General features: G+C 41.2%; 1 protein-coding gene across 1 annotated transcript in view; it reads left to right on the top strand.

The window, feature by feature from the left end:
• satb1b (SATB homeobox 1b) overlaps positions 1-20028 on the top strand; it is an 89311-nt gene that overhangs the window by 4677 nt on the left and 64606 nt on the right. The window contains exon 2 of the mRNA XM_079693416.1: positions 2153-2267. The gene's annotated coding sequence lies outside the window, so the exon portion shown is untranslated. The remainder of the gene's footprint in view (positions 1-2152; positions 2268-20028) is intronic.

The raw sequence follows: 20028 nt of genomic DNA, 5'->3' as shown, positions 1-20028 counted from the left end.
TTCAGTTGACACCATTCACAGGAAGTACCAGACCACCGACGCCCCTCCTCGTTTCGCTCGGAGATTTTTTTGTCTTCATTACTACTGTGCACTGTTTGATCAATGGCACTGCAAATGTCACAAGCAATCACAAAACATTATGCGCGGGGGACAATTACGCCTCAGCTTGGCGTGACAAACTTTGCAGTCTGCGGCCGGGCGGAGAGAGGAAAAGCGATTATGTAATTGATATCTATTTAGATAGAATGAAAGTCCTGTAAACGCTCGGAGGGAAAAAATGTCTTGCAGAGCAATTCCTTCTTGGGAGGCAAATTGATTTTAAATTGTTACATGGCTGGTTACATGTCCTGACATCTTGCTTTGCGCTCCGACACACACACACACACACACACACACACACACACACACACACACACACACACACACACACACACACACACACACACACACACACACACACACACACACACACACACACACGCTCACAAACTGCCTGGCATTAACAACATACACACAGATACACTCACTTGTACGCACATACACACACTCTGCTATCTGTCTTGTTCATGATCAACGCTCTGAACAAAGACATCCTGCCTCCCTCCTCATGCCCCCCTTCACCCATCTTCTCTCCCTCACTCTCTCTCTCCCTCTCTCCCTCTCCGCCTCCACTCTGCATGCCTGCCTGCTTGCAGAACTCTCTCAAAGAACATAATCCCTCAACAAAATGGAAACACAAAGGAAACTTGAGCTCAATCCTATAAACGCACGGACACAGCAGACAATGCCTCCTCCCACCCGTTTCCCCCCTATCCCCGTCCCCCTGCCTCCCCAACAGCCATAAATGCCCCGTGGCACAGATCAGGCTTTATCAACCCTCCCCTCCTCCTCCTACTCCTCCTACATCCATCCATCCCTCCTTCCCTCCCCGATTAGTACCCCACCACCACCACCACCTCTACCCCGCCCGTCTCACTCCTGCCGCCAGCGTCTCCCATACCTCCACACGGACCGCTCTCCTGCTGCAGGAGGCTGGAAGGCCTTTTGATGTTTTGGCTCCTGTTATTATGTATATATATTATTCAGTGTCAGAGTCTTTGATTTGAGACGTGTGGCGAGCAGATATGTACGCATGCACACAGGTAGATGTTTGTCAGAAAACGTTATTAAAGCAGCAGTTTGACCTGCAAGTTGGTCCAGCAATTTAAAAGTTAGTATGAGTTTCCAAAACGCTCACTTTTGTGGCACTCACTGCCGTGTCCAACTTGAACTTGGTAGATGGCGCTCAACAACAATCATAACCAAATAGTCCTCTCATTAATACTTAAGGGCCAAGGTTGTTTATTGATACCCATGAAAAGTGTTTTCTTATCTGACACTCGGATCAGATTAACTATTTCATTATATCAACTTCCAAAAGTGCTACATAAGGTATTGTTGAAAAGAGAAATCAGTGTAAAGATCTGGCAATGATATGGTTACTGTTTGGTAACACAAAAGTGACTCAATCAGTCAGGGAAATATGATGGATTGGGTTTATATGTTAAGGTAAGAAGAGCTTTGTTGTCAGGTCTGCAATAATTAACAGGTGGTAATCATTGTCATACTTTGTTAACTATGTTAAAGTCTGATTGGCTGTTTTGTAAACCCTGAACTTTATCGCTCTCTCACAACTTCCTTCTTTGCTTCTGTCATGATTACTACAACCTCTAGAAGGGCTTTAAAATAAGACCCGTGTTTGGGGGTAACTCGACTAATACTGTTGTGTTTTGTGTTGTACAGTGTTATACAAATCCTTACCTCTGTAATCCCAAACAAAAGTTGCTGTTACCACATACACCTGAATCACTGAAAAGATGGAGGAGACACATGTTTAGTTTTAACTCCCCGTCATGAACTTGCCTGAATATCTGCTTCCTATTGTCCCTTATTGGTCAGTATAAAGAATAACTTATTATTACTTAAAAATCAAACATCCTTCAGTTGAATTGAATCAGACTCCACACTGCTGAACCCGGCAGTGCCCAACATATGAATGTACAATAATGCAAACAGGAAAGAAGTGAACTGAAGATTGCTTGTGGCTTTGCCAATGTAGGTCAGTGTCAGTTTCCACTTTTGACTTAACTGTTTTGCGCCCTTTTGTTATTAGAGATCCTCCACACCGGCAGCTGAGCACCAGCTGAGGCCCAGTTTGTTCCTGAGAGTGATTCCTGCTTGGAGCCGCAGCAGCGTCGGAGAGGGAGCCCCCTGGAGGAGGATGTGAGGTGGGTGAGGTTTGATCTACTCTAATCTGGTTGTGGGTGGGAGGTGGGGATGTTGGGGAGTTGTTTGGCATCAGTACCGGGACTCTCTGTGACTGTGTGGTCTTCGGAGAACCACTTACCGCCCCCGTGCTCTCCTCCAGTTCCAGGCTTGGGAAGGTGAAGCACACTCTCTCCATCTTTAACCTCCCCCCACCCCCCCCCCACCCCACCCCGCCCGCTGATTAAATCAAGGGCAAAGCACGATAACACAGGCAAAGTAGGCCGCCTTCACTCGCTGCGACAGGAAGAGGAAGTACCCTGGTGTACCTTCACCTGTGCCTGGTGCCTCGCTGGTGCTGCCGCTTCAACCCGTTGCACAGCTGGAGACGAGAGAGAGAGCGAGCGTGTTAGATCAGAGAGCAGCGAGGCTCACGTGTTGCGTTTCCTGCTTCTGCAAATGTGTCTAGTGACCGTCTGAGGCCTCAGAACAGAAGAAACGCAGAGGAGATGGCTCATTTCTCTCTTCACTGAAATTGCCAACCGCTCCTTAAGAGTATTAGTATGACGATAAAAACTTGTGGGGAATTAGAAATGTGATATTCATTCTGCACTACTTAAAACACCCTCTCTGTAAACAACCACTCAAAAGAACTAAGTAACATTCTAACACCGTGTGGGTAACTTCATTTTATTTATCAAAGAGAAAAAGGCAGGTAAGTTGTTCAGACATGTGGCTCATTAATTAAATCAATTTGGAAATTAAGCAACCAAAGCGGTGGAAAGAAAAACAGGTCGGGATTATTAAATACATTTCCCCACATTTAAATGAGTAAATCCCACAAACATCAGAGATCTGGGATGGCGAGTCCTGCTCTATACGTTCTATAAATGTCTGGTCTCTTTTCATGGATTACTGTCATTTGCCATCCGCTATTGTGAGCGCCTGCCAGACTGGCTTGCCATTTCTGGGCCTGTGTTTCCAACCTTGATATATTTGCCAAATGAATATTTGAAGCTGTAATTAAATTTATCCCACCTCTACACCTTCTGTAAGACGGCCACCTTGCACATTTCTCACATGCCATATTTCAGACATTTTTGTGTGAAAAAAACACAGCTTGTTGCCATTTTTTAATGATTTGGAATGAGGATATTTTTACTGGAATAAATCTGATTTCAGGACATCCATTATGGTCCTGCTTCCTTATTCAGACATAAATACAGACCGCGTGGAGAGAAGAGCCTTCAGAGCTGTCAGCGGCTTCATAAACAAACTTTGTAAATATGCTTTAAAAAAGAAGGGATGAAATTATTGCAGAATTGAATGCTTTAAACAAAAATCCGGCGCTGATCCTGACAAGTTACTATTTCAAGCCAGCCGAGAGAAAATACTTCAAACCCGCGTAATTGTATCCGCATGTTATAACACAACTCTTCTCATCTCTATGCTGTCACTTTTTTTCAAATTTTAAGGTAAATCAAGAAAGTTTAGCATTAATTGGTTTAACGGGAGGGTACAAGAGAGCTTTACACTGGACGTAAACAAAATGTTTTATTTAAGGACTTCATACAAGATGAAGCTTAAACTAATGTTCACCCTGAGTCTTTGATACATACAAGAAACAAACAACATTTAATTTGAAACAATGTACCCTCAACAGAAAAAAAACATTTTTACAGCTTAAATGTTTTTACTGGATTATTATATATTCCGAGTGTCATCCCTTTATGTTAAAAGTCAGAATGATGTTGACAAGCAATACATTAAGAAAGTTTATTGTGGTTATTTTTCTATTTGAGTAACTTTCCCTTATTTCAAATGTCTGAGTTTGGAATTAAACTCCCCTCAACTCTCCATACTCACCGTTTACTTGTCCACGCTTTTTCTCTCCGTCGGAGGAACAAATAACGGACGTGTCCTATTGTCCCCCTCTCTCTGAATCCTGTTAGTTACACTTTAAAGAAGCCCACTCCTCATAATTAACATCTCCGAGCCTCCCAATAATTACCACTGGTTCCCCTGCACTTTTGAATTGCACTTGTGGTGACATAATTCATTAGTGTTTGTCCAAAGAAATGATTTAGAGTCTTTAAAGTGCTCCTCCATGCAGAATAGCTATTAAAGCAGCCATATGCACATATGCTTGGAGCGTTAAACGGTTTGTTGAAGTCAGCCGGGGTACAAGCGATGATAAACATAAATTATGACTAATACACTGCACCAGTGGCTTTTTCAAAAATAAAAAATTACTGACACAGGGAAACCACTTTGGATTCGCCGCTGTGGAGCCGTAGCCCCCCCTCATCTGTGTGTGCTGAAGCGAGGATGTAGGAAGCACAACACAAATGGCTCGGGCATCACCTTGAATATTCAGATGGGTAAGCTAATCGTTTATGCCTGGATGCACCATTGTGATTACCTGGCTCCTTTGGCATCTCTCCTGAGTTCTCTAAAGGCAACACAGAGTGCCTTTTGTTTTCATTTAGTTCCATTAAAAAGTTCAGACCACACAATGACACTCGACCACTGAAGTTCACACCATAAATTTAGACCAATAAATGTTATCTCCTTTTAGCTTTAACAGCCTAGCAAACTGTTTAAAGTAAGAGCCAGTGTCCCGTGCTGTGTCAAACACCCTCAATGAGAAGTGTGATGACATAAGGGAAGATTATTTTAACACCTAACAGCTGGTGCAAATATGCAAAATGTTAGTGACTTTACACCAACCCTGTCACTTTGTGCATGTTACTATGATCATACTATACATATACTTTTCTATGATATGGATTTTTTTCTTACAACACATCTTATATCATTCTACACATGTTTATCATATTATTTTGGTCTTTGTTATATTTTTATTAATGTAGTTGTAGCTTTGCTACGCTCCTCCTTAGATCCATTTTGAGACTATTCACCTTACAAATAGTTGACAAATAAAATGATACATAAAACAAGTTATTAACATACATTTACCAATATAACACCATTAAAAAGGGAATACAGGTTTAATAATAATAAGGCTGACATCATTTGTCAATTTGTTTTACTTTAAAATGTATCAGTTATGGTTTCAAACCAAAATATGAAATACTCTTCGGTCCCAGGCTCTTTCAAATGGGTATTTCCTGCGTTTGGAGCTTTGCAGCAAGAATACAAATTATTAGAAGAGATCATCTAAGAATTTGCGAAAAATATTTCTTAGCATTTTCTGACGTTTCATATTCACATTGATGAATCTATTAATTGAGACAACAATCAGCATATCAGCTAATACTGAAAATAATCATGAGCTGTAAATTATGTCTTAATTTTGCTTGTTTTTTCACTCTCCCCTCTGGCAGTACTCTTACCTTGTTAAGCAAACTGCTGCTGAAAATGGTTTTCATTAATATTAATGTTGACCCGTTCTGCTGCTCCAGCACTCACACCTACAGTGTGAAAGCCCCCAGCTCATGGGGAACACGGCCTGATGTATTACCATACACCCTACATTCATCACTTTGTTTCCCCTTTGTGTTTTTCCTTTTTTAAGGGAACTGCAGGAATTATTAGCAGCTTAGCACTGAGAGGCCCCTAAGTAGCTCTCGGGGTGTAAGCCCCTCTCCCAAGTCAAGGCCAACAGCACTCTGAGCCCCCGGCCCCATTCAGTGATAATGTACATGTCAGCAGGGACATGCAATGATCCCTCACTTCTCCATGCTAAATGATCATTTTCTTTCTTACACTCTGTCTTTCATTCAACTAAATCCACTCCCCTAAAAAAAAATTCCCAGCAAATATTACCATGCTGTCGAACAATAGCCCTCAGAAAGCATGAATCAGCAGATGATTCCCAATTCCATGCACACAACAGGGGATTGTATTGAGGCTAGGTGTGTGTGTGTGTGTGTGTGTGTGTGTGTGTGTGTGTGTGTGTGTGTGTGTGTGTGTGTGTGTGTGTGTGTGTGTGTGTGTGTGTGTGTGTGTGTGTGTGTGTGTGTGTGTGTGTGTGTGTGTGTGTGTGTGTGTGTGTGTGTGTGTGTTAGGGTGGGTGGAGGGGAGCTTCTGTTAGCTCCAACGTTCCCATCCAACAAAATTCCAAACCCCCGGCATCAGTACAGAGCTTATGATCTGTGGGAAAGCCGAGGCGAGTTGCGGAGCAGAGCACCTCGCCCGAGTCTCCAGACGGCCTGATTTGGGAACGCCGTGAAATCCATGGCACCTCTCCTGGCTTCCTGGCTGAACGGCTGCCATATCTTGTGATGGACTGAGGCAGGAGAGAGCGAAGCAGCCAGGGATGAATACGGCTTAATCTTTACCCAGGCCACATGTGTGTGCATGATAACATGGTTGCTTTCTTCCTGTGCAGGGTTATTCTCCGCCAGCTGCCAGGTTAGCTGCCTCGCACAGCCGTGTTTCTCTGCGATATTTTCCTGCTGTAAAAAGAACTATTGCACCTTAGGTGGGGGCTAATGCATGTTTTTGGAAGTGGTGGTAATTCCTGACACATTTCGAGAGACAGATAGGGTGTCTTATAGCAAATGACAATATATGTAAAGACACCTAGCCCAACCCCCCCCCCCCCCACCCTTTTAGTTCCTAATATTGTATTTGTCAGGAGCCTCCTTATGCTGGGGATAGAGGTTATTTTTATAATTAAATGGCGGTGTTGTGATCAAAAGCAGGTTGACTTGCAGCAAAATACCTAAACATACATTTGAAGCCAGGCCGTATGTATGGAGACATAAGAAAAAAATACATTTCAGGCTTCTAAAGATCTTAATGTGTCTCCACTAAATAATTAAACCAATTATTTGTATTAAGCTGGAATTTCAGGCAACAAAAACAACAACTTTATCAACGTTTTAACAGCTTTCGTTTTTCTTCTTTACCATTTAAAGTTGGAATTTGTGTGTGTGCGAGTGTGTGCGTGTGCGTGTGTGTTAAATGCAGGTGTTCTTCACTCCATACATTTTTCTATAATCTACACAGTAATGTAATCACTCCAGCAGCTTGGTGTACATGTCCTCCCTTTTTCTCCTTCTTGCATAAACGTTCTCCCCCTCCGCTCATCTGCCCGGCTACACAAAGCCCATTTATTATGATTGCATTAACATAAATGATTTTATAACATCTGCTTGTCAATAATTATCGTACAAATTCCTGTGCCCTCTGACCCGTGCTCTGAATGAACCCCAGGTGTAAGCCACTGTCGGGCTAATGAGTAGCGCCACGCTAGCACATTGTCCCCACGTCAGTGCACACATTCACCCAGCCACTTCAATTAGAGCTGGCACACGCCTAATATTAGCCGAAAATTGAGGAATCATACACTAATTGAAAACATTGCATTCAAGAAGAGAGAGGCTGGAGGCAAATGGTGAGGATATTTGAGCTAATGTCCTGGAGGATACACAAATGGATGTTTCTGAAGTATAAAGGAGTATGTCATCACACTAGCTACATTAATGGGGACGAGGGCAGGTGCAACAAACAAATGATAGGTGACCAAAATGCTTCTAAAATAAATAGAGAGAGAATAGAGTCTTTACGTTTCATAATTTAAATAACATCAAAACTTTAAACATAAACGTTTAAAAAAAACAATATTAGTATTATTATGAGAAGAAATATTAATAATGAAATATTGATTCAGAGCTGTTTTCCAACGACACATTTGACAACATATCCCAACAATAGCAGAAACTTTCATATTTAAAAAGTTGTAAAACAGTTTGTAAAATGTACTCCCATCTATCTTACAAACACTTCCCCCTCAAATGACGAGAACCATCTAATAACAAAATGAAAATGAATAAACAATCACTTTAATGCCACATGCTCACATTACAAACCATTATTCAAGTGCTCAGAAACGCTGAAGTGCATCAATCTATTTTACAAGTCTGTTCCTCCCTGAACAGCAGCCTAGTTGCTCTAACGCAGACACAACTGCAGTGTCAGATGCAGTCCTAATTGAAAAGTTAATTAACTTTTTGAAGTCATCAGCTGTCACTCCTGCAAATCAGCCTCCAGTCCGGCCCCCCGAGACCAACTTTATATCAGTCTTAATGGCTGGGGACACAGTGCCGGGCTACATGGGAACATTTGGTCATTGAAAGCACCATTTATAGAGTATTGTTTAATTAAAGTCAAATTAAGAGAACTGTATGCAGAATTTAATTTCTGCTATGAATTATTGTCGAAAACAGAGTGCAACTCAGATAATCAAACTTTTCATTATCCTCTCCTCCCTCCTGAGGTGCCTCTGCTGCGTTCTTGTTGACAGCTCCCAGAGTATAAATGAGAGGAAGCTACCCACAATGCACTGCATATCTACACGTTTTCTCCCTTACATCAGCTTCCTCCGGTCCTACTTTTTTTGTTTTTAACAAACAAAAGCTTCTACTTTCAGCCCTGTCTGGAGCAGATTACTGTCTGAAAAGTGTTGCTATCAGTGTGATGTTTGAAATTCCACAGATATTTTGAGGTCCACCATGAGAAAATAGATGGTAGGTCAGAAGCTGTTTGTTCACCATATTTCTATGTAAACTGTAAACGCTTAAAAAAGAAATAAATGAGGCATTTCTTTTGAAACATAACCTACAGGATTTGGACATAAAGTTTAATCAAACCACCAACTTTATTTTCTTAAAATAATAGTTAACGGTCATTTTTTGGATATGCAGATGTTTTTGGAAATGAACATCTTTTAAAGAAGAGAAAATAAAGAATTGAGATCTTTTTGAGAAGTGGAAAGATATTTGGGAAGTGATGAACATTTGTGAAAGTTGGGACATTTAATGAAATTGGAGACATTATTGGAAATGAGAAGATTTTCAAGAAGTGACGATGTTTTCAAAAGTGATGATATTTTTCAAAAAATAAAATATTTTGTTTTGGAAAGTATGACACGTTTAGAAAGTGAGGATGTTAGAATGTTTTTTGTGAAGTGAGGACATGTTTGGAAATGAAGGACCTTTTCTGAAAAAAGTAATGACATTATTGGAAAGTGGGAACATATTTTTGGAAAGTGCATATCTTTTAAAAAAGTAAGTAAGGACCTTTTTGAAAAGTGAGAATATGTTTGGAGAAGTGAGGACAAGTTTGGGGAGAAAGGACCTTTTTCTGAAAAAAAAGTGAGTACATTATTGGAAAGTGGGAACACGTTTCAAGATTTTCAAATAATTGTTTATCCTTTTCCCTCAAACTGTCACTTTTGCCCTGACTTTCTCCGTTATTTTGACTAATTCAGCACAACATGAGTAAGCCAGCCATCATACTGCTGTCTCATTTGAGAGCGTCTGTGGAGAGAAGGATCCTCCCATGTTGTTTCTGGGGGTCAGCGCAGGTTTAATTGATTTTTCATACTCCCTCCGTCTCTTATTAAGGCCACAGCGCCTCTCCATGGGAACTGCTAATTGGCCCTCCCCTGTGGCCACTTGCAGAAGCAGGCAGACGTGGCCCCGTAGACACTTCTGCCAGTCCACAGGGACGAGCGCGGATAAGAGATTCACATCGAATACGCTGCTCTGTGGAGTTTCTTTGGGGACGGCAGTCTGATGTCTCCCTCTTTCACCATCTGGACACCAGATTTACTGACGAACCGATTGAGACCTGAGAGACTTGGCGTCATTTTTAGAAGATAACACCTTTGCATATTCAGACTGGTGTGTGTGTGTGTGTGTGTGTGTGTGTGTGTGTGTGTGTGTGTGTGTGTGTGTGTGTGTGTGTGTGTGTGTGTGTGTGTGTGTGTGTGTGTGTGTGTGTGTGTGTGTGTGTGTGTGTGTGTGTGTGTGTGTGTGTGTGTGTGTGTGTGTGTGTGTGTGTGTGTGTGTGTGTGTGTGTGTGTGTGTGTGTGTGTGTGTGTGTGTGTGCATATATATGTGTGTCATGGACTTTTATCTTTGAGACCAAGTTACTTTTTTAGGGAGTTATTTTGGTAAAATGAGGACACTCTTGAAAAGATTTGCATGTTTTGCGAAGTGAATAAACATTTTGAACGACAGGAGATTTCGGAAAAGTGAAGACATTTTTCAACTTAAACGAGGACGTTTTAGAAATTTGGATACAATTTTGGTAATTGGAGACTTTACTGAAAACATTATCATAAAGTGCCAATTTTTGAAAAGGAGACACAAAGAAGGATAGTTTTGAAATATTTTGAATATTTTGTGTGTATTAGATACACATGTTCGATTAAAATTGTCTTGAAGTGAGGCCACTTTTTACAAAATAGAAGAATAGGTTCAAGTGGAGGTGTGTGTGTGTGACAGAGAGAAAACCAGAGACAGAGAAACAGCAAAAAAGTGTGGGAGTATATGGGACAATTGAAAGGTTGTATGTGATGTGGGCATGGTGTGTGTGTGTGTGTGTGTAGGTGCAGTGAGGTCTCATTAAGAGGGGGTAAATACAAATGCCCGAAATTCAAGTGTTTGCAAGTAGTTTTGACACTTGTGTGTGCTTGTTGGCTTGTGTGGTAGGACGTTGGCATGTGTGTGTTTAACTGACCTTGATGTTTGCTCTTCAGAAGTCATCATGAGCAGATAGGCAGCAGACTTCCACCTCAGTTCTCATTTTCTCGCTTTCCTTCGACCACAAAGACACAGAAGATGTTCCGTTTATTCCCTGTCAAACTGAAGTTTACCCATGCATCCTGCCTGCGCTCAATAAAAAAAGCAACCTGTTTCCTCGAATTTGACATTTAAATCTTTTTAGGTAAACCTTTGTAAAAGAGCTGGAAGGACTTTTTTTTTACCTCATGGTTAAAATGCTTTTCTTGTCACACTTTTTAAGATAAACCAGTGCAACAACACAGAGAAACGAAAAGGGTTTCACATGCACATGTTGAGATATTCTCACGGTGCTAAAAGGCTGAGGATGCATAATTTCTTACAGTTACTTGAATAGTATAAAAACATTCACACCAGTGTGACTCAATTAGTGCCCACGGCTAAAACTTCTCTCGGTGTCTTTGTTGTGGCACGTGTTTATAATGAAATGCTCCAAATTTACCTGAAGCCCTTGTAACCACTTTTTCAGTTTCGTTTTTTTGTAGTTCAAATGGAAATCATCTGAGAATAAAGGTTTTCCACTGTCTGTTTTAACATCTGTCAACTAATTTAAATAATAATAAGCTTAATTAATTATGGTTTGAAAATAAATGTAAACATTGAAAGAAAATCTAAAGGGATCGTCTCTGCAGGAATCTTCTAAAAAAATCTAGAGCAAGGGAACAACACGTGCAAAAAAAAAAAATCATATCAAAACTCAAGTCATAATGGTTGTAAAACCACAGCGAAGTTACAACTGTGCAGGAAGAGTGGAATTGAAAATGAATCAGGCGTGAAGTTTCTCAGCGTGAGTACAGAGAAATCACAGTGGATTCCAGAGAGAGCCCGGGAGTCAGGATTAACATTTGAAGGCTAAATGGTGTTATCGGTTCTGATTAAGGAGCATGTTCGTGGTACTCGCTCCACCTCTGAGACAGCCATGGATGTCAATAGGGCTAATTGGCTCATTAGACCAGGTATTTAACTGTGCTATAATCATTCTGTGTCATCACTTAAGCCCTGGTGGAGCACAAGGGGCTCTGGCGATTGAATACCCCCCTAACCTCTGAAATAATTTGAGATACGAGAGGCTTTACTGACGGGAAGAGAGCAGAGTGGCTCATGATCTGCTGTGTTTTCATTTGACTTTTACAGCAAATATATCTAAGGAACAATCTACCCTGTGAAAAAGCTGGCTTTGTTAGACTTTTTTTTATTGGATTGACTAGTTTTTGTATAAACGTGGATGATGTGTTGAATACAAAACATGACGCCCCTTTCAGATAATAACATGGATCTGCTGCAGACACATTCTAAATATTTTAATTAATCTTTAAAGCCAGCTGAAGATTATTAAAATCTCTACTAAGACTAGACACTCACATGGAATTTCCCCCAAATTCCCTCACTGTTTGAATATCGACAGCCACAAAAAAACATTTTTGAACAACTAAGTAATTACAGTGGACCGCACTGAACAACAAGATCAGTGTGATTAGAAATCTCACTTAAGGCAGGCCCCGACAAGCAAAGATTAACTTAAGATGGACATCAGTTGAAAAAACTGAATATATATTGATAATTCCCGTTTTTGTTTGCATAAAAAAGAGGTAAAAAGAGGTGAGCAAAACACTGGATCTGGATAGTTTATAGCATGAGAAAATGTGTGTGTGATCTACATTTCTACAGTATAAGCCAGGGGTTCCCAACCCGAGGTGTTACTGCCGGGCCGGGAAATAGCTGTGAGTTTATCGTAATATTTGCAGAATTATAAATATATAAAAATATTTTATCATAGTGTTTTTATTTTATTTTCGCACCTATACCAGTCATAGTATTTCATCCAGTAGCCAAGTTAAACTTTCATCAGAAAACAGTTGAAAATGGCTTTTATGATGTTTATGGGATTCGGCGGCTCGGCCTAAGGTCTCAGCCTCTCGTGCGCACGAGAAAGTTACCGGTGCGCCAAGTAGGAAGAGGAGCACACACCGAGACAACCGTTTCATTGCAGACCGTTATATTTATGTGGGGAAATGGCAGTGCATACATTATTTGAGATATATTTCAAACTCGGACTCCATTTTAAGGACATGTCGGCCAGGGGTGTAGAGCTATTTGTTTAAGCACCGGATTGGTAAAATAGGAGAGTAAACCAGTCTGCCTTGATCTATGAATTCATGTCCGGGACTCTCACAGTATCTGCTGCCCACAGCTGTTTTACAGAAGGGAAACCTCCTTCACTTCATGAAATGGCTGCAGCATCAGGAGGCAGCGGGACGTGTAACTCCGCCTCTGAGAAGTGCAGCACCAGCGCCCCGAGAGCTGTGCCTTTTTACGCACCGCCTTCACTGTGTTTACCTTCTTCAGAACAGCTTAAGAGTGACTGCAGGCTGCTACGTGTTAGCCACACACACCTCTACACACACCTCCACACACCCACACACACACACCCACACCCACACACACACACACACACACACACACACACACACACACACACACACACACACACACACACACACACACACACACACACACACACACACACACACACACACACACACACACACACACACACACACACACACACACACTCACACCTCTACACATAGCTCTACACATAGCAAACTGCCCTATTTCTTGTTTCATGAAGGGGATGTCTGGTCACCAAGGCACATGATGTGTGTGTCTGCACCGGAACGAACGACACTATCATAATATCTTCTGAAAACAAATGCCAGTGTCACACACACACACACACACACACACACACACACACACACACACACACACACACACACACACACACACACACACACACACACACACACACACACACACACACACACACACACACACACACACACACACACACACACACCCTGGCAACCGGACATCTCCTTCATAATGCGTTTTTCCAGCATTCACTGGATTATCCGTAAATCTTACAAACAAAACCAAAATGTTGATCTATCTGTTTTCCCGTTTTGGTTTAAAAACTGAATAAAGTCGTTTTTTTGTTTTTAAAAAAAAACGTTGTTAATATGTTTTGGATGCATATTGATCTAGTATTTGTTCAGGCTGTTACATACAATTGGTCTCTGTTGCTACCTGCTGGTGAGTAAATATTAAAATCAGTTCAAATTGACAACCGGTCCGCGTTTTTTTTTTAATGTATCTGCCGGTCCTTGGCTCAATAAAGGCTGGGAACCCCTGGTATAAGCGACAGTCGCTGGGCAATATGCTTTTTTATTTTTGCTCTCTGATTGCAGACGGCTGTTTCTTTTTTACCCCTTTTGACTGTCCCAATCCCAGTCATAACATAACGTTGTTAAATGTGGTCCTATATATTGTTGTTAGTGAGCCCATACGTTCATATGATACGTTTTCTTGTTTATTTCTTTAGAATTTACATTTGTTTATGCTTGTGGGGATTTGCTTCGATTCATACACCTCCTTTTTAATTGTCTTTGTAGAATATGCACGTGCTTTTTGAATTAGTTTATATAACTCACATCTATTTGTGAGGGTTGTTAGAGCATCATGCTACTCTGTTGGTGTCTCTGTGTTAGGGCTCGTTCAGGTCGACTGCACACTTAGGTCAGATCAAATTATTCTGGGTTCTCCTTAGGTCTCTCACTCTCAGTTTGGGTAGTTCTTCCAAGAGTCTGTTTTTTCGAATTAGGTCCGAAGTTACAGTCACTGCAACATGCATACAGTTGAATCAGAAACTTGGAAAAAGTTAAAAGTCAATAAGCAGGTATGTCCCATTGCCCGGTAAGATGCATCCCATGACTTCCAGTCAATAGCCTTTGTTGTATGTCACATCTCTCGCTCTATGTTAACCTAATTTTGGTGCGACTACTGAGAAAGCTCTGTCACCAAATCAAACCTGTAAGATGTGTGTCCACTCCTTCATTTTTAAAGTCAATAAGATTTCATCAGAAAAGTTTCCTGGACTGTACTGAACATAACATATTGGCAACACTGTTTACGGAGTTTACTAATATCTATTGTACGTGTCCTCCAAACCTTAAGTAGTCCTTGAAGTCTGTGGTATGCATGCAAGATTAATTTGTTTGATCAAAGTCAAATGAAAAACAAAACTGCAGCACATTTAAAATGAAACAAAAAAAGTTGAGACCAAGCACACCCTTTCACTTTGTTTGTTTTCCCGTTTGCACAGTTCCACACATCCGTTGGAAGCTCGTGCCATCACTGCCATGGTCTTTGCTTAAAGCAGGGGTGGGGGGGTTAGTCCTGAGGGCCTGTGGAAGCTGGCATGGTGCTGACCACGAGCCGCTTCCTCTGAAAGGAATGTCTGGTGTGGCATCAGTCACTGCTGGCATTCTGGAGATGGTCTGCCAGTCCCTCATCATTGTGCCACTGCTGCACAAACGCACTACACACACAGAAACATAAACGCGTCACACTCAGCTCCCACCCTGTGCACGGCAGTGATAGGCAGAGGACGAAGAGCGCACATCCTTATCGACGCCAATCCAGATGAACCTACAGACACGCTTTCTCAACACCCCAGACCCACTCGCTGCACAGTTGGCCACCATTAGCCTTCTTTTAGCTATGACAGTCCTAAGGCTAAGGGGAGGGGGTGCTCCATTGCCAAGGTGCTCCCCTGATTTGCTACATTTCCCAGGGCCACTGGGCCTCTAGGCTTACTGGCCCATGGAGACATAAGCCCTGGCCTCCCTGGAGGCTCTCGGCCAACCTAGACGCTTGGCATGGGCCGAACCGCCCAATGGGAGTCGTCCAAGAGCCGTGGATGGCTATGATATGTTTCCACCGAGGGCATTTTCAATCATGTGGAATTTCGATGAATGAAAGGAATGTGTTCCGCTGGGGGTGCAATGAACAAGAGCAGGCAGCTGCTTTCACACATAACCCGTTTCATAGCAGAAATAAGAGGGCTAAATACTAGTGATTTTAGGTCTTAAACATTAGGGTTTCTAAAATAATTACCCAAGATAAAAGGCATCAAAGGTTTCAATCACCTAACTTGCAATAATACACAAATAAATTCACTAACCAAGTATAAATCTAGTTGGATGTTACCTTCGCAAAAATTCAGAAGCAGAATATCAAACCTGAAACTGAGTCTTCTTTCCAGGTCATCCATGTCAACTGTTACTTAGGTGTAGGGGAGGCGTGTGGCGCAGTGGACTAGTGCGTTGGTGTTCAGATCAGGGTAGCACAGGTTCAAACCCCACTGCAGTCAGCATGTCGTTGTGTCCCCGAGACACTTCACCCCAAATTGCTCCGGTGGGGATTGTCCACAGTATTGAGTATGTAAGTCGCTTTGTATAAAAGCGTCTAACAAGTAACATGTAATGTCATGTGTAAAGTATTTCCTAATAACCCCTTTGACATTGTGTTAAGTAGCACCATTAAATATCTAAACATATATTAGAAGGCATTGTTTTTGCTTTTTCAAATCAGCTGTTACTAACCTAACACCAAAGTTTACACCTCAAAATGGTTTTGAATGTGCATTCAAGATTTCAAATGGAAATACTAAGCCTTATCATTGAATGTAAATGGTATGCTACAATCATCCATTTTAAACAGAATTTCTAGAAATGCTCTATGAACCCTAAAGATGATCAAAAACCTGGGTTTAGAAATTCATTACAACTGTCAAAATTTGAAATATATTAATAAAAGATGGCACACAGTACAAAACCCCCCTAAACGAAGGGTTAAATACACACTGATGAAAGATTACGGTAATTTTTAATCTAGACGTGTTGTTTTTTTAATTCGCTCTGACTGCTCTGCCTTGATGGTTTTGATTAATACAGCCAGGAAATGTTTGTGAGCAAGACATATATTGCGATTCATCTGCAAAATAATCCAATCATTACCAACTAATGACAGGGGGGGTGAAAAATGACGCGAGCCCGCAGCGGCTCACCAACATGCATCAGGGCCCCACCGACGCAGAGCATTGGAGGCCCCACCTGTCACAGCCATGCAGTAATTGCATTGTGGGCTCTCTCCTCTCCTCCACTCGCACTCCTCTCTTCCCTATCCACCGCCGTTCAGCTGCGGAGACAATGCTCGTCTTAATGAAGCCGTCTGACGAGGTGGCAATTACAGACTTCTGTCACTGTCACCGGGGGCAATTGGGGAGGAGGTGGAGGTGGGGGGGCGGAGGATATCTCACCCTTGAGGGCTTCTCCACACCCGCTGTGTTACGCTGGATGGCAGAGTGGCTAAGCTGCTGTCAGGCAACTTGAGAGTGCGAGCTGGATTAGAGGTTTACTGTATGAGGGATTGTTAGAAATGAAGTGATGCATCGCGACAGTATGGAGATGTCTCAGGATTGACGGATGATCCAGTGACATTTCCATGAAGGCTCGAGAATGAGACTGTGTTTGTGTGTGCAGTAAAAATCCTAACTAGTAGGAAAAAAAATGTGGGTTGCTTTATTTGAGCCATCTAAATTCTCTCTTGGATGTATTGGGTAAAAAAAGAGTCAAATTTACGCAGACTGATACACATCAGTTTACTTATTATGGTTAGTGGTACTCACTGTATGGACACACTTTTATAAGGATTTATGAAAGGATTTCTGAAGTCAAATTGGATTTGAGGCAAAGGGTTTCAATTTTACCTGCCAGGAAGGGTCCACTAAAAGACACTCCATAGTTGCCTTATAGGAAATGTAGGATCCCATGTCTTTGGAGCTGTAGATTAAAAGTGCAATGTGTAGTCCACCTGCTCCAAAAAGCAGGGGGCAGCATTTGACCCTTTTTTTGTATTTTATAGACATTCAATTAGTGGATGTGGCGGCATGGCTTTGACCAGGTGAGGGTGAGTGTTGTTTTTTCTTATTTTGTGCTACTTTGAATTGAATTCAATAATTAGATAATCTATTAAACACACATAGGACACAGATATATTTAATGAAAAGCCATCTACTACGTTATCTTGACTGAGGACAGTTTGGCGCTACACTGACTCACTTTCGCCCTCTCAAGGTACAAATGTTACTACAAGCCAGGGTGGGCCGAGGCTTGTCAGTTAGCGTACTCATTTCAGTAGCTATGTCTGCAACACCTCTTTTAACCTCAAAGGCTGTAACCATTTCACACTCTCATGATAATCTTATGCTTTCAAATGTTCAAACTAAAATTGTGGCCATAGGGTACACATTGCACCTTTTTTAATAGAAAGTTCTTACTTTATATCCCAACACTAACTGCCTCTAAATTATGTAAAAATCTTCTCATATTACTTTCATTTACATGGCACACAGAGGATGATTGTGGCTATCTGTTAACGGCCTATATCTGTACTTAACCAGGCCTGCATTTCCATGTTGTGCTCTAGCGTCCATCACACCACCAGAAAGAATTAGAATGCCTTTAAGCCTTATATGCACGTTTTCCTTTTAGCGAACAGGACTTTTTTGATACCACTGTCATTTTGTATTCTGCATACATTTTTTAGCAAAGCTTGGCTAAATGGGTTAGGTGAGATTAGTTCATTGTTCAGTGACTAGAAGACACCTGTGCATAAATGTAGAGTACAATTTAATGCACACTGTTGCAACTGTTACCGAAGCTGTGGACAAAACAACCTTAGCATTCATTGAGTGAATGTGATTGGATAAAATAAAACAAATGTTAAAATGTAACCGCCTCCCAGATTAAAAACAACAATGTAAGTCAATGCATCATAGTGTTACCTGTGAGTTGAACCATGTATCACCCTGAATCTATTATGAGTGTATGGGTCGGTTCGCCATACCTACACAAAAGATCTGTTTCTGAGATTTCAGCTGTCACACCAATACAACAGAGATGACTTGATATGGTGTCCCGAAAACTGAAGTATGAACAGCTTCATTTCTAAACTAAAATAGTGCCAGATGTATTCACACTTTCCAAACTGAGGTTTACAGTAAGTGCTGCCTGAATATTCTAAACACAGCCCAGTTCAACTCTGTTGCAAAGGTTACCAACTACCTTGAAGCTAACTTGTCTGTTGCTGCTATATACATTAATCTCACTCTGTTGCTCAATAAAAGGGATTGAAGATGTGTTTGGAAGGAGACAGAGTTGAGGTAAGGCAGTCGCAACGCCCTCAATCGTAAGACTTTATAGAGGGTACGGCAGCATCAGGACTAAAACCACCAGACTCAGGGACAGCTTCATCCCACAGGCCATAAGACTATTAAACACCTGAACTGTTAAAATAACATTCATCTGGCTGCAACTTACAAATGATTTATCTAATATATCATATTCCAATCACTTGTATATAGAATCTTATTGCTTTTATTGCACTTTTTCACTATTTTCTTTTTTGTATTTACTTGCACTATTCTTTCTGTTTTATTGTTTTGCACTCTTGGAGGAGCCTGAGACCTAAGAATGTCTTCATCATAACTACACTGTAGCTATGTACGTATGACTAATAAAAGCCTTGAACCTTGAATGGTGAGGCAAAGGTTGTGTGAAATGTTGGTGAGGAACTTGGAATCTATGAAGATCAAGTCAGATGTATCACAGTTGACTTTGAGGAAGTTATCTTGAATCCAGTATTTATTCTCAATGACGCCGTTGGTGGAGTATGTTAGAGTGGTGATAGACTTTGTTGAAATGTAGAACAGGAAGAACATGAGAGGAACAACCACCTATTGTGGATACATCTAAAGCTTTACAGGCTTGCTGTGCCTATATGGTTGGTACTGTAAGCTATGATGAGAGAGTCACTGTTTTAGGGAGAATCAATTCTGCATGAAAGAGGTACTTGAGAAACATACTGTAAGGTCTGTAAATTAAGGATTTTCTACAAAAAAGCAACACAACAATTAATCATAATACCGATTAAATAAATCAAAGTAAAATAAAGCTTCTCTGTAGTTTATAATGACTATGACTATACTATAATGACTGTATATAAATAACCTGTTTAAATGGTGGACAAGAAGAGGACTTCCAAAAAGTTATAATGGATCATTTATCTGAATCAGCATTAGAAAACTGTTGCCTTAACTTCTCAAAGAAAATATTGAAGACATCATTATTTAAATTAGCGTTAACCATATGACATATCAGAGCCATATTACGTGCAGTGGCTCAGCAGAACCCCTCAGTTCCCTCAGATATAGAGAGTCCATTGTTTTAAATAGCACTGCCCTCAATGTCCACTGTAGGTTGACCCTGATTGAGTAATGAGTGCACAATCAAATTCAGGAGATGCAGAGGGCAGAGGAAGT

This window comes from Notothenia rossii (assembly GCF_949606895.1).
Source record: "Notothenia rossii genome assembly, chromosome: 7".
In the NCBI taxonomy this organism is placed as follows: domain Eukaryota; kingdom Metazoa; phylum Chordata; class Actinopteri; order Perciformes; family Nototheniidae; genus Notothenia; species Notothenia rossii.
Note: the sequence above shows the minus strand (reverse complement) of the source record. Positions and strands in the feature narration are given on the sequence as shown.